Raw genomic sequence first — 27,004 nt, 5'->3', positions numbered from 1 at the left:
GGAATGGGTGTGGCCTTGCTTACCCTGGCTTGCTTCTGATTGGTGGATGGGCTTCACCAATTGGAATTGCAGAATCTCATGCCCAGAACTTTTTTGGAGCTCAAAAAGTAAGTCTGCTACACACCATTTTTTGCTCAAGGGCCCTGTGGTTAGGTCACTTGACTAGGGAGTGTTAAACTCAGATCTTTGTTCAGAACAAGGTGGTGAGAACACTTCAGGGCATCTTCTACCACCACTCAGAAGCGACATAGATCTCAGCGGGGTGGTGGCAGCACCTTGGAGTATCCTATGTTCTGGATTTGGGGTACATAGTGCAGAAGCAGGGTTTAATTTTTCAGTAGTGGTCTTCAGAGTGATATGGGGTCAAGGTAAACATATCCTGAAAAAAAAAAATCAACTGACAATGTCACTGGCAAGACAAAGGAATGAAAGGTTAAATTCAGGCTTGAAGTTGGTGAGCAGAAGAACTTCCATTAATCAGAATTTAGCTCATCTAACTGAGTTTGTCAAAAGTGTACATACAAAGATTTTGCCTTTCAGGTTTAAGAATTTTCTACTGAGGATCTTATCTAACCCTTCTTCAAGAGATTAATAAATTTCCCACACAAGACAGAAAGAGATTGATTAAAGACAGGATATGAAAGATTTGTAAACAAAACTTTAAAAACAAAAAAATCAGCACAGCAGATAAAGAGAAAATGTCTTGCTCCTTGTCATTAGAAGCAAGAATGACTAATCAAATAATCATATGCTCTTACAAACATTGCTGAATACATAATACAACTTAACACACAGGTCTCCTGCAATCAAATATTATAAATATTAAAATAAATGGTGTCCTACAAATCAGTCAGTGAATAAATAATGTACTTGGTACCTTACATGACTCATCTGACAAAAGAACTATGAGACATAGATGTTTGGTATTAAATATGCTAAAAAGTTAGGATTCTTGAAAAGGTTATTTTAAGTTTATAATCATTTCAATGTTCAATTAATGTGTGATAAAAGACTATGATTAGAGAAGCTTTCAGATTAACTAATAAGTATTTCACATATAGTTGATATTTTTCAGGACATGGGAATGGGCTAACGAATAGCTTGAATATAGAACAATATCTCAGATCAATTATCGGGGGCGGGGGAGGGGGGAGATGCTAAACCTGAAAGGATCTAATCCTGCAAGGTTCTGCATTTTGTTAGCCTCCAGTGAAGTTATGGAGATGACAGCAGATAGTATGTTAGAGGAGAAGGTGCAAAAAAAGATTATACTGTTTGTATTCTTCAGACTTTTCTAGGCTGGGAGGGGAGCTTTGTTAGGTTTCATAAAATTCCTTTTAATACGTGTACCTCATTTGGTGTTAAAACAACTAAAGACATGTTTATCCTTTCAAAGACCTACAAGGAAATTTATGCTGTGTGCAAAATCGTGTGGAAATACCCACTATAATATATCAAGAGTAATACATTATTTATATACCATTTTAATTCAGACTACACTGATTTTATGCTGCAATCCACTGGCAAAAAAGAGAAAAAATATCACAGTTTAACAATGCATGATGAACCTTTAAATGGGAAGATTCTTGCATTTCATAATTTCCAGAGTTAACACTGCAAGTACTATGGTTATCATTTAAAAAAAAAATCCTTTTGTTCTGAGGTACAGGTTTCCCTCACCAACCATGGTTTTGCCAACCACGGTTTTGAGTATCCACGCTTAATAGTCTATATACCATTTTGGCTACCAGGGTATACAGTTTTAAGCAACCACGGTTTTCCATGACTGCGCATCAGCCCGCCATCTGCCATTTTCCCCATAAGCCTTTTGTCTTGCCAACCATGGTTTTGCCAACTGTGGGAATATTCAGGAACCTAACCCCAGTGGTTGGTGAGGGAAACTTGTATATCCTTTGATTCACTGATATCCTGCAACCTCCTGTATAATTAAAAAGGCTCTAAAAAGAACAAAATCTGTCATATAGAGAACTATAACATGTTGTATACACATTTAACATATTTATCTAAACAAATTCCATATTAGGCTATACTCTCTTCAAATCACATCCAAATGTTCCCCAAGAAGAAAAAAATTGAACCCCCAAAGCAAAAAAGTAGGGTTTTTCCATATTAGGTATCAAAACATGACATACTTTATATTGACCAATTTGAAAATGTCTAGAGTACACACAAATATGTAAAACAATGTATAGTACAGGCTAAAACACAGGCAGCATGGAGTGCAGATATATATCTGTATTTGTTCCCTACCATTAGCTGAAATGAGCAGAGTTCTCAGCTTCTACAGCATCATACCTTGCCTAAGAGCCAGAAGCATTTATTCATCAGTCCCAAAGTCTCACCACCTTTGCAAATCAGAATGGCTTTGTACATGCCCACCTTTGCCTTGATGCCAGCTAAAGACTGGAGAAGGGTCAAATCCCTGTAGTGATACAATGAGAGAGGAAATGGAATAAATGCATATATTTAATGTTCCTTAAAAATGTTTAATTCAGTTTGAGCATACAAATACTTTTATGCATAAATCATAAGTGCATCATTATTGCATGGTGTCACTACCGGGTGCAATGAAGCTTGCTTTTCTGAATTAATTGTGTATTTCAGCAAGTTAATATGCTTGGATTCTTTTAAAATCAATATTAATTCTGATTCTTTTGGGTGTATGATTCTTGTTTTGGGGGATAATTGGAACATACCTGTAATATAGAAAGCAGGGCAGCATAGCACCTTGGAGGCTAGCCTTACCACACCTTACCATTTGAGGAAGCAGGCTATTGCCTATAGTAAATGCTTATGTCTCTCTGAAATGGTAGCCTTTAAGGCAGGGAATCTTAACTTTTTTTGTGTTCGAGGCACTCATCATTGGACTTGATTCACCCTCCATAACTTTTGTGAATTGAGTAGTACCCAATTTCAAAATCTAAATTTTTATATTACAATGTTTACCTCCTTACAGGGGAGCTGGGCAGTGGGCAAGGGGAATCACCCATGTAGGGGCAAACCTGAGCCTATATTTCTCTGTTTAATTTATCCCCTCACATTTTGTGGCACTGTTCAAAGGATCTGGTGGCATTTCAGTGCCCTGACACCCTGGCTAAGAATCACTGCTTTAAGGTGCTATCCTGCTATGCTTTCTGCCTGACTTCAGACTAACATGGTTTCACTACCTCTCTCTCTCTCTGTAATACATTTTTTTAACCTTTTACTTGATATTTACTCTCAACCTTAACTCTCTCACAGCATCATTTTCATCTGAGAATGAATGTGCATACACCTCTGCATGAGTACACCTAAAGACCATGGGAGAGAAAAAGAGACACACTACTTGAATGGTACTATGGGTAGTAGGTAGTTGTGAACTGTGACGGGGCCAGTCACAATGTCGGCCCATCCACCTGCCTAGGGCAATCTGCCTACCTAACTCGACTGCCATGCATTTGGTGTCACTAAAGAGAAGTTGTTTCCAGGTGGAAGGCTGCCCATTTAATGTCTTGATGCCAGGGGCATAATACACAGCTCTGACCTCCCCTTTATTGTATCCTATGCCTTGCAGATGGCATCCAAAAGATCACTTTCAACTCCCCCAGCCCCATTGTTGGGCTGCACGCAGCCTCTGGCCCAAACTTGGCCTCAGACATTTTTGGACATACTTTGGCTTGGCTTCTGGCTCAACTTGGCCTCAGGTATCCTTAGATGTGCCTGGCTCACATGCCACCTGTTTGGGGCCTCCACTCCTATACATGCTTCAGGCTCCTTGCCTCTCATCAGCCTCCTAGGCCCTCACACTCTGCCCCCTCCCTGGGGTAACTACTCTGCCCCCTCACTGCGGCTTCTGGGCTTTATGCCCCTTGGGGCTCAGGTGTCTGTCAATCTGCCTGGACCCCACTCTTTGCCTACAGCCCACTCAGGCCTCAGGTGTCCATTGACATACCTGGACCTCACTCCTACTCAGGCTTTCCATTAGGCTTCACTATCATTTAGGCCTTGGGCCCTCCTGGCCCCCGTGTTATCACCCAAGCCTGGTGCTTTTCTTTCAGGGTGTGCTCCCCTAGCCTTTGCTCTCCATAGGGTCACCCACAAGACAGTGGGGGCCAAAGCTTTCCAGTGCCCCATACTCACCTTTCACTAGGGAGGCACTGGTATTGCATTTCATGGGGACTGCCCCACCACAGGCAGCCCCACCACACCATCCAACCCCAGCAGGGTATATTTTTAGGTCATTCCCCAAAACCAGTGCAGCCTACCTGTCCTTATCCTTCTTTGTCCCTCTGGGCTCTTTGAGGTTCTTCCAGGGCTGTACTCTCTCCTGGGAACTCTATTCCAGCCCCCCCCATCACCTCACCCTGAGTCTTTGGACCCATCCCACTCGGGCTTCTTATAGGCTACCTCCCAACAAGAGGCTGGGCTTCAGCCTCCATCATTCCAGCATGCTGGCCTGCTGACCACCTATCCTGTCTTGGCAGTAATGTCTTCCCCATCGAGGAGTCCTTCAGCCTCTAGGCCTCAGGGTGCCAGTAGCTCTCTGCAGCTGGTCTCCCCCTCATGATGGGATTACTTGTCTTTTGGCCTGTTAGCCCTGGCCTCCTTGCTTTGACCAGTAGATAGTCTTTGGCCTCAGTCTAGCAGGGACTAGACTTCCTATATAACAGGGATCCACCCCCTGGCCCCATCTTACAGCAGTTGTCTCTCACACTGGGCTTGCTTGGTGCTCCACCAATCTTATATCAAGCAGCCTTTCACTCCACTGGGCTCCTCTGAGCCCCTACCCTCACCACCAGTGGTAATCAGGGGCTTGCCAAGCTCCTCCGTAGGCCCACACGCTCTAAGCCCCATCCTAGGCTGGCCTATGCCTTCTCTAGGCCTACATGTACATGGCCTCTCCACAGCTCCTCAGCCCCTACAGCCACTTCCTTGGGACTTGGTATCCTGCTGGGTCCGTAGGAACCTCCTCCTTCCCCGTAGCTCCTATTCTGACCCCTGGAATGTTCCTGGGAGCAGCAGATCTCAAGCTGGGTGATGTTAACCCAGCAGCATCTCTGCAGCAACTGCTGGCCCTGCTTCACAGGGCCTGCTCTTATACTGAGGCTGCTTAGCCCTGCTCTAGTCAGCCAGCCTCCTGGCTGTCATGTGACCAACTGATTAACAGTGCTGTCACCTGCAGGCTGCCTCAAAGCCTGCTCAAGTCTTTAAAGTGGCAAGCACCCAAAGGTGCTCTGCTACACACCTTCCCCCTTAAAATGTGTCCAAGGGAGGGGGTGTCCCTCTGCTGCTCCCACCTGCAGGCTCTCCTGTAGCCTGTACAAGCCCTTAAAGTGGCAGGCACCCAAAAGTGCTCTGCCACATGAGCAAACACAGAAAACACATGCGGTGTTGTAAGTGGCTTAAGCAAAGCCATTATTCTATCTGGTTAAAGCATCTTTAGCCAGATGGGTTTTAGGTTAGTGTAGCAACCTAAGTAAAAACACCAAACTGCCGGGAGGCTTTTCATTGACCTTAAAGGTTTGGGATCAAAAAATGGCAGCATAGTTTAAACAGATCATTCAAGAAGGTCTTCAAACAACATTGATTTGAAAAGTGGAAAACTAAAAATATGAGTAAAGGACAAATAGCTTTCTAAAAATCAAAAAAAAAATGTGCATTCTGAAGAAACTGCAACTTTGGTTGGCCAAATCTAAGAATTGGGTTGGCCATGTATAAAACAGTAATTCTTTCATGCACATTCATACACACGCATTTATATTCAATCACCCTGAGATCTGCTGGAAGGACAATACAGCAGTGCACATAGGTAATCCACAAAGTTTTTGGAGAATGTTGGGGACAACTTCCTGCTACAAGCAGTGGAGCAGCCAGTTAGGGGCTGTGCCCTTCTGACCTGCTGCTTGTCATTACCCAATGATTGTGTGTGCTTCGGCACTGCAGAATTATTTCCCGCCACATGGAACTTTCTTTGCACGGTGCAATTCTCAGCTGCAGAGAGAAAACCCCAGTGCAAAGGAGTTCCCACCGCTCGCATGCAAATTTGTGTCCCACTATTGGCTGTTTCTAAATTATTCCCACGTGGCGGCTAGCGATTGGCTTGCTAGCCGTATAAGAGGCTTGAGCAGTTTCCGCCCAAGTCGGAGATCTCCGAGAATCTCAGGAGGATCCTGAGAACCCCGATTCCAAGAATTCCGGGAGAAATCTGTGAGAATTCTGGCAAGGAGTCCACAATTACCTCGTGGATTTCTACGTAAATCTCGGACCGAATGGTGGTTTGATCACCCATCAAGAGTCTCTCCCCGTCACCGGATGATCCTTGATGTACCCCTGCCCTGCGCGCTCGTTGAGAGTTACAGCACAGACTCTCGTATCGTTTATAGAGCTCTCATCGTTCGAGTTTTTCCTCTTTTCTTCTGTCTACAACTGTAACCAAGCAAGTTTTCCTGCCTGCACCGCGACCATCTACGTTGTAAGTAAATTAATCTTTAATCAACCTCCACATGTCAGTGCCTAATTCTAGTTCGCCGTGCCGACTTCCCCGGCCCACGTGCCCGGGCTGCTGGCCACAGCCCCTCGGCCTCGACACTGCTCACAAATGGGGAAGAATTGGTGGGAAAAGCAGAAGTGGGTGGCAACTTCAGCAGCAGTAACCATGAGATGATTGAGTTCAGGATCCTGAGGAAAGAAAGGATATAGAGCTGCAGAGTAAGGATCCCAGACTTCAGAAAAACAGACTTTGACTTGCTAAGGAAACTCATGGGCAAGATCCCCTGGGAAGCCAGTCTGAGGGGGAGAGGAGTCCAGGAGAGCTGGCTGTACTTTAAAGAAAATTTACTGGCTTCAGCTGAGAGTTTGTAAATGACATTTGTTCATATACTAGAGAACATGAAAGTCAGTGCAATGTTTTGTTCAACAAAGGCATAGAGCCAGAATTGACCAAAGTAATGGGTATGTGAGATATAGTAAGGGTAGGATATAGTTCACTCTTTTTAAAAACTGGATCACTTCATCTCTGCATACCCAAAATGTGCCTTTATCTCTGTCCTGCTATACCACTCCCATTTCCATCTATTTCTGCATTTTTTTAGCTCATACTTATCAGCCTGCCTTCCATTAAATTGTCTTCAACCTCCTAATATATGAAGTAGTGATCCAGATGGTCCAATTAAACACAAAGTTTTCAGGTAGGGAAGGCAATTAGTAATATGAAGCCCAATTCTCCTCTCCTTCACACTGATGGAAATCAAAATTTGCGAATGGAAAACAGACCCTCCCCACCTTCTCCCTAGACTTTGGTTAATGTCCTGGTACAATTAACTAGGAATTAAACTGTCATACTGATTAATAAATTGGATTTGTATAGGTGGTGTGTGAGCTACCAGAAAGAAAAAGATCCTATTTCCTTGCATAGGGCTAAGAACATCAGAATCTCAGAATTATAACAACAAGGTTATTGTTAGAAGGGCTTTGCCATAGTAGGAGAGCTTTGGGAGAGTTTCTTGGGAAATAACCTGTGTTCACTTACCTTTGATTTATGATGAAATTCTGCAAAATAACAAATATGTCTATCTATAACAGTCTAAGATTCAAGATACAGTATTCAAGGATCCGTCCCTGTTTTGGTTTGTTATACTACTAGGTTAATAAAAAAAATTAAGGACATGGCACATAATTTCCTTATTCTGCCTAACAATTGTAGAATTGTATCCAACCCATTATCCTGGACATTTCCATTTACACAATGGTATCTCTCAGGGTTGGTTTCATATATTTAAGATTAAAATCTACCGTCAACTTTGCATGCATCTTTCCACTGGATTTGATGGATCTTCTGCAGGCAGTGCTGATAGTACTTCTCCAGCAGCTTGAGATGCCTCCCATACATTGTTCGTGACTTGAACGAATGTTCGTTCTAGCTCCGATCAAAATATTTGTTTTGCATGAATAGTAAAGGAGTAAGAAAAATACAGGGGAACAGTTAAATCTTTGAAACACTCAGTATAAATGATTATTTACATGGTCCAGTGCCTTAGATAAAGAAGTCTTTAGTCAGAATTACAAACACAAAAACTCATTTTGAAAGGCTGAAATTGTTGCTTAGAGTATGAACAGAGCCTCCCATCCTCATTCTTCAAACAAAACAAATAAAGTGATTGTCTGGTTCCTTACAACTATGAACATCAATAGGCACATTTTCCTTTTAATTTCCTTCATATTTAACTACAGTCAAGAAAAGAAAAAAAAAATGGTTTCATGAAAATATCTTGCGTTTTTCTGTCTTATTTTCATTTTGATGGACATTGCATTCATGCTTGTTTGATTAGCTGTGTGCAAGTACTTGAGATACATATATGTATAAAGATGTGTGTGATATATATACCTATATATCTATATCACACACACAATATTATATATTTGTTCCTTGTCTGTGTATTTTATTCATTATTCATAAATGTTACCCTCATGTGAATGATATAATATGCTGTACTCATGCCATATTTTCTTCTTCAGATACGCAGCTTATAGAATTCTCATCTCGGGGGACTTTTATGCCTTTCAGATAATTTAACAATATAACATGCAAAATCTAAAACTCTCAGAGCCTCTTTGTGAATTCAAAACAATCTATGGAAAACTTAGCACACTGGGTGATCATAGACAAGTCACTTAACCTTTCTGTCCCTCATTTCATCCATTTATAAAGTCTCATATCCTAGTTTCTAGAATGAACCTATTGGTGAAAAGCATTATTCACTACTCCTTATTTTCAAGGCACTCAGTGATTACATGTGGGATATGAAGAAGATTAGATATAGCATATGAAGAAAATTGCCCCAACTGCTATGAGTGTATACAGCTGTTTGCGGTATTCAGTTTACGTTCATTGAGCTTGCTTTAGAAGCTGCCTAAATGTAGACTGGGAGCAGCATGCACAGCCATTTGCTGCTCCAGGGACTTGCATGGGGAAACCATTGCGGGCGAAGAAAGAAATGCAGCTCCCAGTTGTAAGTCAGACACTCTGCAGAAATTATTCTGAGTTACAATGTTACCCCAAACCAAACAGAAGTTCCCTGTTGGTTCCAGGGGGAGAGGAATCTAACTGCAGGTTGGGAGTCTGTAGCCGGGTTCCCGTAGCAATGACTATAGTTCTCTCTGCCAGAGCTTGCTGTTTCTAGAATGGGGAAGGCAGCAGAGGGAATTCATTCTTGGGGCACCCCAGCTGGTGCTAAAGGGTGGGGTGGGTGACTTGGAGACCCTCCACTTTGAAGGGACTCCAATACACCCACCCCACTCTGGGGGAATGGAAAAACCTCAGGCTGAACCCTCTCTGCTTCCTTTCTCCCTTCCATTCTAAAAAGAGTGACAGTCTGTGGAGCTCCCAGTCACAAATTATAAAAGATGCTGCATTTTGAAAACTCTTTATCTGGTACCTCATCTAATGAGGGGTCAGATTTTCATCTGATAGGCTATTTTTGAAGCTGTCTACAGCTATGCACTTGTGTTTGGTCACAGCTATAGACTGCTTTCTATGACCAGATCAGGTGCAAATTATCACTTCTGTCTGCACCCTTTAAGTAACTGAGGGTGGATGAAGGGGTGGGCAGAATTGGAGCTGCTAGCAGGTCTATGGGCAGGGGGGAGGCGGGGCTGGAAGATCTGCAGGGTGGGGCTTGTGAGAATCACAGGAGTTAGTGGGTTTGAGAGAGGAGGTGCATAGGGGGATGGATCTCTTGGTCTGGGGGGCAGGGGAGCTAAAAATAACCTGGTCAGGGTCAGGGAGAGTGGAAATAGCAAATCCCCAGGGTTGGGGTGAATGGCTGGGTTTACCCAGCCATAGAGCTGCACTACAAATGCATACAGGCATTTGTAAAAGCAAGTTAATCTTTTCCTCAAATTAGGTTAGTCCAATCTTGATCTAAATTAGTGCACCTTCTCATAGCACCCTATGAAGGGAATTGCTGCTCAAGCACAGTTTTCCTCAGCAAAGGTAAAGTTCTTTCAAGCAGGAGAGAAAAGTATCATTTGGAGCTGATCCAAGACTGTGGAATCACCTCCCACAGAAACTATGGATAAATATGATGCAAGTTCAAAAGGCACACATTATCATTTTCATTAATTCATTGGTTCATAGGTGAAAGCAAATAAAGTGATAGAAATTGCTTGTATAATACTGCCATAGATATTAGTGAGGAAGGTGTTTTGCTGTGTTATAATCACACGTGTAATAGCATAAAGTATTTAAGTTTGTTTCATATTGTTCTACACATGTCCAATAAACATTTTGGACTCCACCATTTCATGTATAATGTTAACTGCAGTTACTCCTGTCATAGTGAACGGAAATAGAAAATATTTTCTCCTTTTTCTATACTAAACCCCTCGAATAAGGCAGATATAATACAGAAACAGTGTCTATACCTGTAGATTAGCCAATCTTATTTGACAGAAAAAACACATTCAGCAACTTTGTGCATAACCAAGATCTCAGATATAGATACAACATTTCATAATAATTAAAAGGTAGAATTCAAAATAATGTTGTTGTTGTTATTGGTTTGAACATTAACAAAAGGTAAGAGTTGAATTCTTGTAATCAAAACAGGAGAACTTACCCAGCCCAGTAGCATAACAACACGTGGGTGAACAGAGCACCAGCACCAGGCACCCACTTGGGGAGAGGTTGCAAGAATGGCAACCTCCACTGGTACCAGTCTGGCTTTTACAGCCAACCTTGCCTCAGCTCCTGTCTGGTATGTAGATTTGGTTCCTACACCTCAGATGTACAGCTCCCAGCTGTACACCTAAAAGCTTCAGATCTTGATATATTTTAACCAGAAAACTTTTTAGGCTCATATTCTATTTGATTTTACTCTTCTGACATAACCTCTAGTTATGAACAATTTTCTTTACAAGGGAAATATCAAGTAATAGTTTAAATGAAGAGTAAACTTCTCTCTGAAACATGTAATTTACCATATTAAGCTTCATCTCCAGCATACAATTAACTAATCCTAATGAAAGACTTATTGGTAAAGTGTACATTTTCTAAATTGTGTATATTGCTGAGAAAGTTCCAATCCACTACTTAGATTAAACAAAGCAATAGAAATAAAAAGTACTCTATTTTCAGTTTGCAATTCACAGGGAACATCAAAGGAAGATATTGCTAAAGAAGAGAATATATTAAAGTAGTTGGCACAAAGCCATTATGTTAGCATAATGTAAGTTATACAGGCATAATGCAGGCTTCAGAAATAAAAAAAAAAAAAGATTTCAGTTTAGGGGGAAAAATGCTTCTACTCAGTTAGCTCCACTAAAATGGTATTAAAAACAAGATTCATGGGATCAGAACAAGAAACAGCTTCCACTCTTTTCACAAATAATTTTAGAGAATGTGGCCACAAGGTCATGATGTTGCATGATCCCATAAAATATTTAAAATTAATTTCATTTGTCAGCTTCCTTCTTCATTAATAATTAACCAGGAATCATTTCCCTGAGTTCAGTGGGTCCCTCTCCTCTTAGAAAAGGTTTGCTGTTAAAAGTGCTTTGCCTATTTTATATGCTTCACAAATGCAAGGATAGTTATAGGAAATAGTCTTAAGTATCTTACTAAGTTACTTTTGATACAATCAACTAATAGGGCTGAAAAAAGTAAAGCACTGAATAGCACTGTAACAAAGTAAAGCAATTGATTCTCTTTAAAATATGACTTTATTTCAATTGCACAAAGAAGTGAATGCATAACAGCTAAATACATGGACAAAACTCAATTTAGTCTTTTCTTTATCCAAAATAAATTTCTCTTTTCATCTGAATATTATTTTTTCATATGTGAAGATATTGCTTGAGCTTGATAAATCTTCAATATCCTTGCCTTTGTGTAATATATTGACAGCTTGAGACACTATAATGACATCCATTTAAGCTATGGCTATGCTGTACAGAGCTGAATTTAGAATTACTCCAATCAAACACCAATAGATTGCTGACAGCGGTTTGTTTCTGATAGTTGCATCACATCCAGTCATAAGAATATATTGTTTATATATATATTTAGTTTTTGGGTGGAATTTTCATTTTCTTAAGTTTTAAACTAGTCTACCATGCTGAGCTGGATGTATAGATTTCAGTTAATAGGTGTTTGATCTCATTATTAAATTTAAAAGCTTGCATCCACATATAGATATGTATATCTGTATGTTTTCCATATATGAATATACACAGACAGTTGATAGTATTTTACCTCTTTCCAATAGACAACTGTTTTCTTATACATTGATCTACATGTAGATGAGAAGGGAAAGTTCTATCCAACTCCACCCGCATATGCTGTATAAGGCTGTAAATGAGCTGTACTAGCCTGTGAAGAATTTTTCTAGTACAGTTAAAGAATAAGGCTGACTTAAGTAGCAGCAAACTGAGTCATATAGTGGAGACAGAAAAAGGGGGGAACCTTTTCAGTATGAGTGCAGCTGTAGTAAATAGTGCACGGAGCTTTTGGGCTTAATTGCAGGAGAAGGAAAACTTGAACAATGCATTATGGAGGCCACTATGCTTGTTGTCACTTAAAATCATAGTCTCCCAGGACACAAGCAGGGAGGCTGCTCCAATATATTATAATTCCAGTATGGAGTGGATTCAAATAATTGAGTCTTCTAGAGCATGGCAATTACTGTGCTCCAGAAACCTCCCATATCTTAGATACCAGCTTCCCCATGCTTCAAAATGGTGGTGGGGGGAGCTTGATCTGAAGCTCATTTGCAAGCTTTAGATAAAGCACCCCAGCTGCGATTTTGAAGTGCAGGGACACTGATACATGAGATGCTCTGGGTGTTTTAATTAGAATGGTTCTCAGAGCCACTTTAATTAAAGCACCCCCTCCCCCCAACTCATGGAGCATGTGTATAAATGTCCATAGAAAATTAGGGTTGAAAGGGACCTCAGGAACCCCCTGCTCAAAGCAGGACAATCCCCAAACATATCAACCCAGCCAATGTTTTGTCTAGCTGGATCTTAACCTCAAAGGATGGAGATCCTACAACTTCTATGCATAGCCTGTTCCAGTGCTTTACTTCCTCTGTGCTTTTTGCCTCTGTCTTCTTAAATAGGAATCTGGACGAACCCTCAAAATACATCACAGACACCAACAAAGGGAACATCAGCTGACCAATGGTCAATGCCGACATGGTAAAAAGACACTTGGAGGGACTGGAAGTATTCAAATCACCAGGGCTGAAGGGACTCCACCCACAGGTAATGAAGGCGTTAGCGAGGGTCATAGCTGATCCACTGTCAAGGATATATGAGCACTCATGGTGCTCGGGTCAGATTCTAGAGGATTGGAAGAGGGCTAACAACATCCCAATCTTTAACAAGGAGAGGAAGGAGGACCCAGGGAACTACAGACCAGTCAGCCTTACCTTTATCCCTGGGAAAATCCTAGAAAAAATGATCAAGGAGCACATCTGTGGGAGCCCGCTGGCTAATATGATGTGGAGGGGGACCAACATGGGTTTTGAGCAGGCAGGTCCTGCCTGACTAACCTATTTTCCTTTTATGACAAGGCCACCAATTGTTTAGATGCAGGAGTTGAGGTGGATGTTATCTATCTGAACTTCAAGAAGGCCTTTGACAAGGTATCCCATACCATCCTTATAAATAAACCAAGGGGATTTGTCTTGGATGATTTCACAGTAGACTGGGTAGCAAATTGGCTCAAGAGCCACACTCAGAGGGTGGTAGAGGATGGGTTGGTGTCAACCTGGAAAGCTGTGGGCAGTGGAGTCCCTCAGGGCTCAGTTTTGAGGCAGGTGCTGTTCAACATCTTAATCAGTGATCTGCATGAGGGGATGGGAAGTACCTTGTCCAAATCTGTGGACAACACAAAATTATGGGGAGCAGTTAACACCCTGGAGAGCAGGAACCAGAAGCAGGCCAACATAGACAGGCTGGAGAAGTGGGCAGAGAGCAACAGGATGAAGTTCAATATGGACAAGTGCAAGGTGCTGCATCTAGGGAGGAAGAACTGCCATCATTCCTACAGGCTGGGGGGGGCGACCTTCTCAGCTCCACTGAGGCAGAAAAAGATCTTAGCATCGTTGTTGATTCCAGGATGAACATGAGTCACCAATGTGATGAAGCAGTTGGCAGAGCCAATTGCACCTTGTCATGCATCCTCAGGTGCTTCACAAACAGGTCCAGGGAAGTGATTCTCCCCATCTATGTGGCACTGGTCAGACCACAGCTGGAGTACTATGTCCAGTTCTGGACACTGCAGTTCAAGCAGGATGCCAACAACCTGGAGTGGGTCCAAAGAAGAGCCACTAACCTGATTAAAGGCCTGCAGGGAAGGCCCTACAAGGAAAGGCTAAGGATCCTTAACCTTTTCAGCCTCTCCAAGAGAAGTCTGAGAGGGGACCTTGTGGTGGCACACAAATTCATAAGGGGAGAGCAACATGAAATAGGTGATGATCTGTTCACCAGGGAATACCCTGGAATGACAAGGAACAATGGCCATAAGCTACTAGAGAGAAGGTTTAAGATGGATGTTAAGATAAATTTCTTCATGGTCAGGGTTGCCAGAATGTGGAACGGGCTCCCAAGGGAGGTGGTGCTTGCCTCATCCTTGGGGGTCTTCAAGACAAGACTGGACAGGCACCTGGCTGGAATCACATAACCCCAGGGTTGGTGACTCTTCTTCCCTGCCAGGGGCAGGGGAGCAGACTGGATGGCTCATTGAGGTCCCTTCCAACTCTATGAATCTACCCCCCTAGTGATATTTTTTTCTCCTTCTATCAAACCTCAACTTCCCTTGCTGCAACTTGAGATCACTGTTCCTTGTTCTTTCATCTGCCACCACTGAGAACAGGCTATTACCATCCTCTTTGGAACCGCCCTTGAGGTAGTCGAAGACTGGTGTTCTTAAATCCTCTTTCAGTCTTCCCTTCTTCAGATTAAATAATCCCACTTCTTGCAGCCTCTCCTCAGAAGTCATATGGCCCAAGCCACTAACCATTTTTATTGCCTTCTGCTGAACTCTCTCCAATTTGTCTACATCCTTTCTGGGAGGGTGGGGAGAACTAGACATAATATTTCAGATGTGACCTTACCAGTGCCAAATATAGGGGATATATGCTCTAGTATATCTACTACTCCCACAGCTTGGTGTTATCTGCAAACCTCCATCCTCCAGGTCATTGATGAAGATAGTTAATAAAACCAGCCCAAGGACTGACCTCTGGAACACTCTACTTGATACTGGCTGCTGAAATGTTACAGTCCCCAGCCATCTCTCATGAAGACTTTCCCACATCATGTGCAATAGGGCTGTGCGAAGCAGCACCATTTTGTTTTGACTACCATTTCACTATTTTGAAGGGACAGTGTTTCATTTTGATGTGTTGAAGCTCTTTTCCATTTTGTTTCCTTAAAACTTTCTCTGTTTTGACACTGTTTTGATGTGTTTCAACGTTTTGCCCATAGGCTATAATGGGAAATCACAAAAAATGCATATAACCTTATCATTTCTTGCCTGATTTTCATGAAAATTGCAGGGATGGTAGTCCCTTCAGGTGGCATGAAGCCTGCCAAGTTTCAAGGAGATAGATGCAGGGGTTTTGCAAAATGCACTTCAAACTGTTCAAAGCAAATCCTGTATCACTTTGTGGCAGTGGCAGCCTGCTGTCCTCCAACATGCAGATCCGGGGGCCTGTGCCACCTGGGAGGAGTCTGGCACAGCCCCTCCCAGGGGGTGCAGGCCCCAAGATCTGCATGTAGGATAACAGCAGGCTGCCACTACCAGCTGGGGACAGCACCAGCACTGGGTTCTTCCTGGCACTTGGTGCAGGCTGTGCTGGACAGATTGGAGTGCTGGGGTTAGCCTCAGCCAGCACTGGCAACATGCTGTCATCTACATGCTCTGTAGCCAGAGTGCAGAGCTTTAAAGAAAAACTCCTTTCACTCACTGACTCTGGAAGCAACAACTGGGGCCTCTGAGGGCTCATGACAAAGCCCACCTGTGCAGTGCGGGGCAGTGGGGATTGCCTCCCACCTGGCACCCACACCAGGGTGCCAGTGCAGCACTGCTCAGCAGGGCACCATGTGCTGTCCCAGAGCTGGGGTGGCTCCAGCAGTCAGCTGGAGCTCCCTTTTCAATTCCCAAGCTCTCTGATCATTCCCCCAGCTCTTCCCAAGGGGCACAGCTCCCAGATCTTCACACAGGGTTCCAGAAGGGTGCTACCAGCTGGGGAAATAGCCCAGAGGCACCACCATTACCAGCTGGCAGCAGCAGCCTGCTATCAGCCTGCATCATCTGGCAGCCTGTGCCCCGCAGGAAGACCTGGGGGAAGTGATCTGAGAGTTGGGGACAAGATCAGAGAACTGGGTAATCCAACTGGGAACTTGAGGAATGTTCCTCAGCCCCCAGGTCAATTCCCCAGCTCTTCCAGGGGGGCACAGCCCCTGGATCTGTGTGCCAGGTTTTATTAAGCTGCCACTGCAGGCTGAGACCAGTGGCAGCACTGCAGTCTTCCAAGCACTTGGTGAGGGCTGTGCCAAGCGGCTGCTGCCGGCCCCAGCCTGTAGCAACAGCATGCTGAAACCCTACACACAGATTGGAGGCCCACGCACCCTGGGAAGAGCTGGGGAATCAAACTGGGAGCTAGATGTCAGTATCAGAGCAGTCCTTCTCCCCTCCCTCTCCTTAGTTTCTATTTAGGTGGAAGCAAGCCCAGCTTCAAAACTCAAAATGTTTTGAGTGTCCTTGTTTAGTTTCAAAGCTGTTTCAAACCCTTTCATTTCATTTTCACTGTTTCGAGCTCAAAATGAGTTGAAACAGCTTTGAAACGAAACACCCATCAACATTTTACACAGCCCTAATGTGCAGCTCTTGTAGTCTGCCACTGAACTTAGTCCATGGGCAGTCATCAACAATATGCAGCATGGTGCTATTGAGCCCAGGCTTAATTAGCACCTAATTATGTGCCTAATTAGCAGCAGTCTCATAAGTCTAGTTCAATGGGGGTGGGTTTTGGTCCTGGGTTGGCTAATGGATTAACCAGGGCATATCTAATCACCACCCAATTAACCTGGCAATTAGTCAGCTATGATTAATAAGGACAATTACACAATATAAATATACTGGAACAAATAGAACAGTGTATTAAATTACAATGAATAACAGGTAAGTAAACAACAGACACACAAACAACCCACAATGACCCCTACCCATACAATGATATAATTCTTATCTTATACTTATCCTATCTAAACCTTAATAACTCTAGTCAACAACAATATAATATTCACTCAAGGATGAGGTACACTATATTGAGCGAGAGGGGAACTTCATTAGGCTCATGTTCCTGTCTCCAGTCTTCTGAGCATGGTCTGCTCCCCAGGCAACCGCTTGGTAGGGATTACCTTCCCCTCACAAACAGGAAGGGGTAACCCACAACTAGGAGACAAGTGTGTGGGAGAAAAAGAATGGGTGATACAATGGGAAGTAGAGGGCTGCTGCTTTATATGGTACACACACCTGGAAGGAAAGAAACCTGAGGAGCCAAACATAGCTAAGGCTATGCAAAATGTCACTGTTCTGTTTTGACTTGCATTTCAAAGTTTCAATGGAACAGCTTTCCATTTCAATTCAAACTGCTGTTCCATTTTGTTTCATCAAAACAGTTTCATTGTTTTGATGTTTCATCCATAGGCTTCAATAGGCTGTTTCGAACTTCCCCATAACTTTGTAATTTCTTGTAGGAATGGAAGCCTTTTCTGAGGACATGACGCCTGCCAAGTTTCAGGGAGATAGGTGTAAGTGTTCAAGGGAAACTGCACCTCAAAGTCTTGAAAGCAAAATTCATGTCACGTGTATGTGTTAAGCCACACTGGGGTCAAAACTGTAGGCTTGCTAGCCCCTGATGAGGCAACAAAGCCTGACAAGTTTCAAGGAGATAAGTGCAGAGCTTGCGGGGAACTGCACCTCAAGCTGCAGACAAGCAAAACTTGTGACATGGGTGACACTGTGTGTGTTAAGGAACAGCAGGGTGAAAGCTGTAGGCTTGCTAGGCCCTGCTGAGGCCATGAAGCCTGACAGCTTTCAAGGAGATAGGTACAGGGGCTTCTGGGGTCTGGGGCCCTTCACGTCTAGCTTCTGACATCCAAAACTCGTGACATGGGTGGGTAACACTGCATGTGTGTTAAGGTGCACCCTTGCACAACTGATACCAAGGCAGAAAGCAGGGCAGTTCAAACAATGCTGCCTTTTATGCAGTTTTTCCATCCCTCCCCACCAGAGCACTGGGATTGGAAGAGACCTCAGGGAAGGATGACAGTTACTGGCCAGCTTCACAGTCAATAATGAGAGCATTCTTTCCCCTCCCTCTTCTTACTTTAGTTTCTGTTTCTCTGCAGGCAAGCCCAGCTTGAGCTTCAAAACATTTTGAAAATTTTGAAATGTCTTGACTTGCCTCATTTCATTTTGAGGCTGTTTTGAAGCTCTCTGTTTTGTTTTGATTTTGCTGTTTCAAGTTTAAAATGAGTTGAAACAGCATTGAAATGAAACTGCTGGGTGAAATTTTGCATAGCCCTACTAGCTACCTCCAGCGAAGATTCACTGCAATGGAGGGAGAAGATCAATGGAGCCTCACAGCTTACTGGAATCCAGAACAGTGTGCCTCTACAGTGTACTAGCCAAACCAACCAGTCACTCTATCCTAATTCTCACTCCAGTCTCTCATCCTAGCAAAATAACCATTTCGCTCACTGAACACCCTTCTCCAGTCTCTCAGAGCCTCTCCATACCACTTTCATATTCAGCCACACTCCAAACACACAGACCTCTCAGTCAAGCCACACCACACAGTCACACATGGACCTATCAATCACAGCCCTTTTTATATGGGTAGTGGACCCCATTCACTCAGACTCTGCACCCAGCATGGGGTGTGAACACAACAATTTCTTTCAGCATCTCCACAGGTAGCTGTCACTCACTTTACAGAGGGTGGGTCAGATAGAGGTCATCAGTTGACCTACTTAGGACCAGACATAGGACCACATAGCCTTAGCATGATCTTGTAGCATTTGTAACATTTTGTTAAACTTTTTTCTTAGTATAATTGAATCTAGCACAAATGTAATAATTTGATTTCTGTCTTTTAAAAGGTAGCTGCTTCACTATATTCTATGATGCTTCCAGCTTGACACAAGTGAATGAACTTTGTATGCCCTGGGCATGAGAGAGATATGGGCAAGGGGTGAGTGAAGAGTGAATGGGAGCTTGCATCAGAAAAGGAGAGAAGATGTAATTCTTTATGTAAGCAATATGGTGCCAGAGGTGTAAACCACCAGCCAGCAATTAACTAACAAATGGCCAAAGAATCCCTTTGAAGCTTGAGGTCACAAAGGAGATAACAGAAGCAGAAGTGCTGTCATGTGGGCAACAAGAAAACTTCAAGGCTGAGATCCATCTTTTACAACTGGAGTGACCTCGATGTGAGATAAGGAACAGATGGAGCAGCTGCTAGAAACGCAGACTAAGCATGGAAAAACCCCAAGAAGTAAAACAGAGACTGAAAACCATATATAAGGAGAACACAAATGATGCCAAGTTGGGTGATAAATCTTCTGTCTTCCTTCCGGAGCACAGGTGTGCCTGCTTCTCACCTTGCTCCAGCTCACCACCAACATCAGCTACAACATCTCAGCTATTCAGTGAACATGGGGTCGGCCACCCCGTGTTAACATTGAGCAACTATTGCTGGTGACTATATCTGATGTCTGTCTGTATGCATACAATGGCTGTTTTGTGTGTATGTATGCGTGTGATGATGTGCATAGTGTTTTCTGTGCATTTGTATGAATGATGTGTCAGATCCTCTATGTCTAACTCATGTAATCAATAAATGTGGCATTCTGCCTTATCCCCCTTTAGAAAGTATCACTCGTGATTTGAGTAATTGGCAATTTGTGTAACACTCTCAGTGTGTTTTTTTTTGCTACAGCTACAGTATGGATTGTCACAAAGACCCCAACAGTGGACACTGGCTGCAGACAGAGCTTGCCCTCTCTAGAACCTATTCGGCAAGGCCCGCTGATGACAAGTCAAATTGAAGCCAGGTGGGCAGACTATAGGATCTGTGACAAGGACCTTGTTTCATGGTAGTGTCAGCCTCCATTCCTCACACCAGAGGGTCTCTGCCATGTGGTCCTGGTGCAGCAGTTTGAAGCACAGTGGGTGTCATGATGGCAGACATGCAAGAGGTAGATTTAAAAGATCTTCATACAGCAGTAGGGTTGGATAGGCATTGATCTTCTTCAGTTGCTTACTAGTTGCAACTTCGCATTGGATATGTGGGGGAACAATGTTGCTCAGGACTGGGAGCCATGGTAGAGGGGTTGGTCGAAGAGTTCACGAGATGATACATGTCATTGAATGTAGCTGTACATCAATAAGTTTGCTATGTGATGACCAGTTCCAGACTGGTGCACAGTACTGTTCAACCTCCACAAGAGAAGGCTGAGAGGGAATCTGGTGGCTGTCTATAAACTTGCCAAGTGGGACCAGCAGGCAACGGGAGAGTCCCTCCTCCCCCCAAAACTACTCCCCCAAACACTACTGGGAGTAACAAGGAAAACCAGCCATAAATTGACTGAGAGTAGATTCAGGCTAGACATCAAGAGGCACTACTTCAGTCAGGGTGGCTAGGATCTGGAACCAACTTCCAAGGGAAGCAGTGCTCACTCCTAACATGGGGGTCTTCAAAAGAAGGCTAGATAATCACCTAGCCAGGGTTGTTTGACCCCAGCATTCTTTCCTGTCCATGGCAGGGGGTCCAACTTGATGATCTGCTCAGGTCCCTTCTAACCCTACTAACTATGAAATTCTTCCACAGAATACAAGATGGCAAGAGCTGACACCCTTAGGGTTGAGGCTCTTGTGCTTCACAGGGACCCAGCCAACTTGTTAAGAAGATTATGTGTCTTAACTTGATGTCTTTTTCAAGTGTTCATGGTAGCTGAATGTCTGGTCTAGCATCAGTGGAAAGCCAGACTGAGGGGGAGAGGAGTCCAGCAGAGCTAGCTGTATTTCAAAGAAGCTTTACTGAGAGTCCAGGAACAAACCATCCTGATGTGCAAGAAGACTAGCAAGTATAGCAGAAGACCAGCATGGCTTAGGAGGGTTAGGTTAACTAACTAAAAAAAAAATAAAAAAAAAAATCAGCTTATAAGTGGAAACTTGGACAAATAACCTGGGAAGAATATAAGAGCATTGCTCGGGCATGCAGGGATGAAGTCAGAAAGGCCAAAGCACAATTGGAGTTGAAACTAACAGGGGATGTGAAGAGTAACAAGAAGGATTTCTACAAGTATGTCATCAGCAAGAGGAGATCAGGGAAAGTGTGAGTCCCTTACTGAATATGGGAGACAACCATGTGACAGAGGGTGCAGAAAAGGCTGAAGTGTTCAATGCCTTTTTGCCTCAGTCTTCAGAGGAAAAGTCAGCTCCCAGTCTACTGCACTGGGCAGCACAGTTTGGAGAAGTGGTGAGTGACCCTCAGTAGTAAAAGAACAGGTTAGGGACAAGTTAGGAAGGCTGAACATGTACAAGTTCATGGGATTGGATAGGATGCACCTAAGGGTGTTGAGGGAGTCAGCTGATGCGATTGCAGAGCCATTGGCCAGCATCTTTGAAAACTCATGGCAATCAGGAAAGGTCCTGGATGATTGGAAAAGGGCATAATGCCCATATTTAAGAAGGGGAAAAAAGGAGGATCCAGGGAACTACAGAGCAGTCACCCTCACTTCAGTCCCTGGAAAAATCATGGAGCAGATCCTCAAGGAATGCATTTCTAAGCACTTAGAGAAGAAAAGATGATTACAAACTGTCAGCATGGATTCACCAGGGTCAAGTCATGGCTGATCTACCCGATTGCCTTTTATGATGAGGAGACTGAATCTATGGATGTCGGGAGACCAGTGGATGTGGTGTACCTTGACTTTAGGAAGGGCTTTGATATGATCTTTCACAGCATTCTCACAGGCAAGCTAAGGAAGTATTTCCTGGATGAATGGACTGTAAAGGTGCACAGAAACCTGGCTGAAGCATTGGGCTCAGTGTAGTAATCAGTGGCTTGATGTCTAGTTGGCAGCTGGTATCAAGTGGGATGCCCCCAGGATTGGTCCTGGAGCTGGTTTTGTTCAGTATCTTCATCAATGATATGGAAGATGGCACAGAGTGCACCCTCAGCAAGTTTGTAGATGATACCAGATTCAGAGTGACCTAGACAAATTGGAGGATTGGGTCAAAATAAATCTCATTAGATTCAGCTTTGCAATGTCACTATTCAGAGTATATTCTAGGTCAGAAAAAGTCTGAGTCTGGATCGCAGAGCAGATGTCAGCAGCATAAATGAATTTCTGTGACTGGGTTTGTGTCAGGTCATTGGTGTAGAGGTTGTATAAGGTTGGAGCAAGCACAGATTCCCCAAGGCAATCTGTATCTATCAACCAGGTTTTCAACAAGTTCAAAGTACATGGGACCAAGTACTTGCACCAACAACATTAACTGAAACTAGTTTTTAAAGGAACCTCAAGACATGTACTGTTTTACTTACCTCACAGCAGAGTATGATACTGTTTGGCACACAGGTCCACTCATAAAAATAGTAAGAGTTCTACCTGCATGGGTGACTGACATTGCCCAACTGCTCCTTCACAATAGACAGTTCAGGGTGCACATGGGTGAGGTCAGCTGTCTATATATGTACCTTAACTGGCAAGTAATTACTACACAGCAATTTGCTACTTGCATTTGCAGGTACCCAATTAAACTTCTGAGCAGAGCAAGTTACTGTGCAGTAAGCATCTGCATGTGTAGATGGCAATGCTCATTATGCACTAAGTTTCCTCTATTTTACCATAAAGTGTCTCATGTAGACAGACCCATTGAGTACTTCAGCCTTTTCCACATCATCTGTCACTTGGTCATCTCCTTCATTCAGTACAGGACCCACACTTCCCCTGATCTTCATGTTACTGAAATACTTGTAGAAATCCTTCTCATTACCCTTCACATCCCTTGCTAGCTGCTGATTCAATTGCACTTTGGCCTTCTTGATTTCATACCCAAGCAATAGTCTTATACTCTTCCCTAGGTATTTGTCCATATTTCCACTTCTTATAAGCTTCCTTTCCAAGTGTTAGCTTACTGAAGAGTTCCCTGCTAAGCCTGGCTGGTCTTCTGCCATACTTGCTAGTCTTCCTGAGCATCAGGATACTTTTATCCTCTCTGTAAGGTTTCTTCAAAGTACAACCAGGTTTCCTGGACTTCTTGCCCCCTCAGACTGGTCTCCCACTGGATCCTGCTCAACAGTTTCCTGAGTGAATTGAAGTCTGTTTTTCTAAGGTCCAGGGTACTTACTCTGCTGCTCCTTCCTTCCTTCCCTCAGGATCCTGAACTTGATCATCTCATGGTCACTGCTGTCCGAGTTGCCATCCACTACTATGTTCCCCACCAATGCATTCCTATTTTTGAGCAGCAAGCTGAGACTAGCATGGCCTCTAATTGGCTGCTCTAGCACTTGCACCAGGAAGTTGTCCCCAACACTCTCCAAAAGCTTCCTGGAATGCCTGCCCACTGCTATAATTGCCCTCCCAGCAGATGTCAGGATCAAGTCCCCCATGAAAACCAGGGCCTGGGATAGGGAAACTTCCATTAGCTGTTGAGGAAAGCCTCATTCACCTCATCCTCTTGGGCTGGTGGTCTATAGCACACCCACCACAATATCACCCTTGTTGCTCTCTCATCTCATTTGACAGTAACCTAGAGATTTTCAACAGGTCTGTCTCCAGTTTCATACTGGAGCTCTGAGAAATCATAAAACACTTTTACATAAAACAAAACTTCTCCTCTTCTGCCCTACCTGAACAGTTATATGACCTATTCTGCCAAGTCTCTATTATTCCAAACACACCATAATTTTATGACTGTGGTAGGACTATCAATTTTTCCTGCTCATTTCCCAGGGCCTGTGCATTCATGCATAGACACCTGAGGTAACTAGCTGATATCCATATTTTTTCAGGAAGAATGAGAAGGCTTCCCCTGTTGCCCCTCCTCCAGGTCACCTTTTTTCTCCAGTTTCCTCAAGGTTTTGGTCTCCATCCATCAGCAAACTTAGTTTAGTGAGTCTGTCCGTGAAGATGCTCTTCCTGCTCTTCATCAGGTGGAACCCATGTCTTCCTAGCAATCCTTCTCCTCGGAATGACATCCCATCAACAAAGAAACCAAAGCCCCCATGGTGACACCAGCTGTACAGTAATACATTGATCTGCATGATGTGTCTGCTCTTACCCTTCCCCTTGTCATTAAGGATCAAGGAGGATTCTACCTGAGCCTCTGTGCCCTTCACCTGTGCACCTAGACTTCTGTAGTCATTTTTGGTTGGCTCACTCCTGGCAGTATCATTGGTGCCCACATAGATAAACAGCATGGGGTAATAGTCAGAGGGCTAGGTCAATCTTGGTCATCCTTCTGTGATATCTTAGAGCTATGCTTTGTGCAAGTAGCAGACCTCCCGAGACAACAGGTCACACAAGCAGATGGATATCTCTATCTCCTGCAGAACAGAGTCTCTAACCATGATCCTCCATCACTTCCTCTTAGTGGTAGTGTTTTCAGTCCTCCCAACATTAGGGATGTCTGGCTTGGCCTCTTCCACCAATGGAATGTGCTCATGTTTCTCCTCCTCCTCCTCTGTTTTTAGGGCTCCATATCTGTTCTCCAGGAAAACTGCTGTAGGCAGAGATGAAGACTTCTGCTTTCTGCCAGAGGTCACAAACTTCCACCTTCCTAAGAGTCCATTTCCTCTTCCTTTCCTATTGCTGCCTCAGACAGTTCTTCCTCTGCAGTCCTAAAGGTCTCCTTCAGCATCAAATCAATGAAGTCCTCATGGGGAGGATACATTGGAGCCTCGCCACCTCCCGCTTTTGCTCCTTTGCCTGCTTCCTGAAGGACACCACCATGAGAGCAGCTCACATATCAAGTACTCCCCCTCCTGGATGTTAATGGAAAGAGCCTGCAATCCACAGTCTCCACAGCATCAAACAAGGACCTAGCTGGAAACCTCAATAATAAGCAGTCCTGCCTAGACAGACCTCACAGTGCAAGCAGAGGAAGAGCTGGCAGTGGCTTTGGCATTCCAGCATCTTCCTGCCATTTCTCTGGGTCTCTTAATCCACTGCCTCTTTCTTCCTGCTCCTCATTCCAAACAGACCTTCCTTAGCAAACTGTAAGCTTGCTTGTTTGCTGTTCCTTTGTCCCAAAAGGTTTTTTCCTTGCTAACCTACTTCCTCTCACCAGCCTTACAGTGAAGGAAGGTGAAAGAGTTTCCAGGTAAACTCCCTAGCAGAATCTCCCTTACTCTAGACTGTAGTTGAACAAGGGACTTAAGTATATGTCTAATCGCTGAGTTTTAGCTACTTACACTAAATATATGTAGGTTAGTTATTCTTAATTAAAGAAATACATCACTTTAAAGGCTTCTCTTTAGAGAGGGGGCAACAAACTGACCTGTGACTTTCTTGCAAAAGGCTCTATTTACTCCCTCCATGGGCACTCAGGGAGTCTCCTTTTATACCATCCTGGGCCTGGACTGGCTCCACCCCCTTGTTATGATTTTTGTCAGTCACAGGAAACAATCACCCAACAATTACCCAGCTAGCAGCACTCCCAGCTGCTCAGAGGAAGCACATGCCCAACACACAGTAAGCTAAACACAGTGGCAGCCCTGGCTCTCATACCATCCTAGGAGGGAACTTCTCAGGAGAGGTACCTTGCCTGACTTGCTTACCTCTTCACTTCATACAGAAGCCTGGACGTTGGGTATAAAGCCACCTTTTGCCTAGGTCTTATGTGCTGTGCTTCATTTCTTAGTCTGTACACAGCGCAGAAAAATATCCCAGTTATTTCCTTTGTAAAATTCTGGCTCAAACTGCAGCCATTTGAGTATAAGCTCATCCATTAACCACTTTTCCTCTAAAAAAATCCTTGCTCTTAAGATAATATTTGATGATTGATGCCCTGCAGCAATTTTTAAATATTTAAAAGCTTTATTTATCCTGAAAGAATATGTTAAAGAAAAGAATCCAAAGTTGTTAAGCTCTACAAGCAGCCACTTGAACTTACTCTTCAGAGAAGCAAATCCAAAAGGACTTGATTGTAAGTGACTTCCTTGAGCTACTTTTAAATATTTAGAAGACTTGGCTTGTTTAAATAGAAGTTATTCAAATATGGACAACTAAGAGGTCAGATTTATTCCTGCTCATTCACAAGGGCAGTTCTGTTACAGAGCTATCAAAATAATAAAATAATTTTCTTTGCTGGCTTTGAGAAAATTGGGGGTTGCACCATTAAAAAAGTCTTTACAGCTCAGAGAAAATCATTTCCAATAAAGATCACATTCCCTTCCTTCCTTCTTTCAATCCCTACCTTCCTCCATTTTTTCCTGTTTGTTTCCTGTTTCCTTTGCTGTACCTTTTAATTTACTAATCTTCATTTCCAAAACTTTAATTGCTCATCCAGAGTATTTATATTGCAATATTGTAGGTCATCATACAGCATTTTTTTCAAAGGAAATGAGCAGTCATGCAGTTTGAGTGAAAATTTCATATCTTATCTGTTTTCCAGGATAGCCAGCTCAGGACCAAAAAGATCAAACAACATATGTTTAAATTTTGCCAGTAAATTCAGTAGCATAAGGAAGGGTGGACAAGTGGGGCACATGCCCCAGGCACTACCTGCCTAACGTGGGGGATGGGGTAGGCACACTGCCTGTACTTTCCAGCTCCAGTAATCAGTAGACGTACAAACAGAACTGCAGTTCCCTGCTATAACTTAGAACACTTTGCAGGAATTTTGAATTACAGTGATCCCCCAAACCAAACCAAAGTTCACTGTTGCTTCTGGGGGAGGGGAATCTAGCTCCTGACACAG

The 27,004-nt window shown here is 43.4% G+C and overlaps 1 long non-coding RNA gene across 1 annotated transcript; it reads right to left on the bottom strand.

Moving 5' to 3' along the window:
• Positions 1-225: 225 nt before the first annotated feature.
• Positions 226-25,634, bottom strand: LOC106722617. The gene is made up of 3 exons (XR_001358627.2): positions 25,583-25,634; positions 2,317-2,443; positions 226-379 (listed from the first exon to the last, which is right to left on the bottom strand). It is a non-coding gene; the product is annotated as an uncharacterized LOC106722617 (long non-coding RNA).
• Positions 25,635-27,004: the final 1,370 nt, after the last annotated feature.

The sequence above is a fragment of the Alligator sinensis genome, unplaced genomic scaffold, assembly GCF_000455745.1.
Source record: "Alligator sinensis unplaced genomic scaffold, ASM45574v1 scaffold631_1, whole genome shotgun sequence".
Lineage (NCBI taxonomy): Eukaryota > Metazoa > Chordata > Crocodylia > Alligatoridae > Alligator > Alligator sinensis.
Note: the sequence above shows the minus strand (reverse complement) of the source record. Positions and strands in the feature narration are given on the sequence as shown.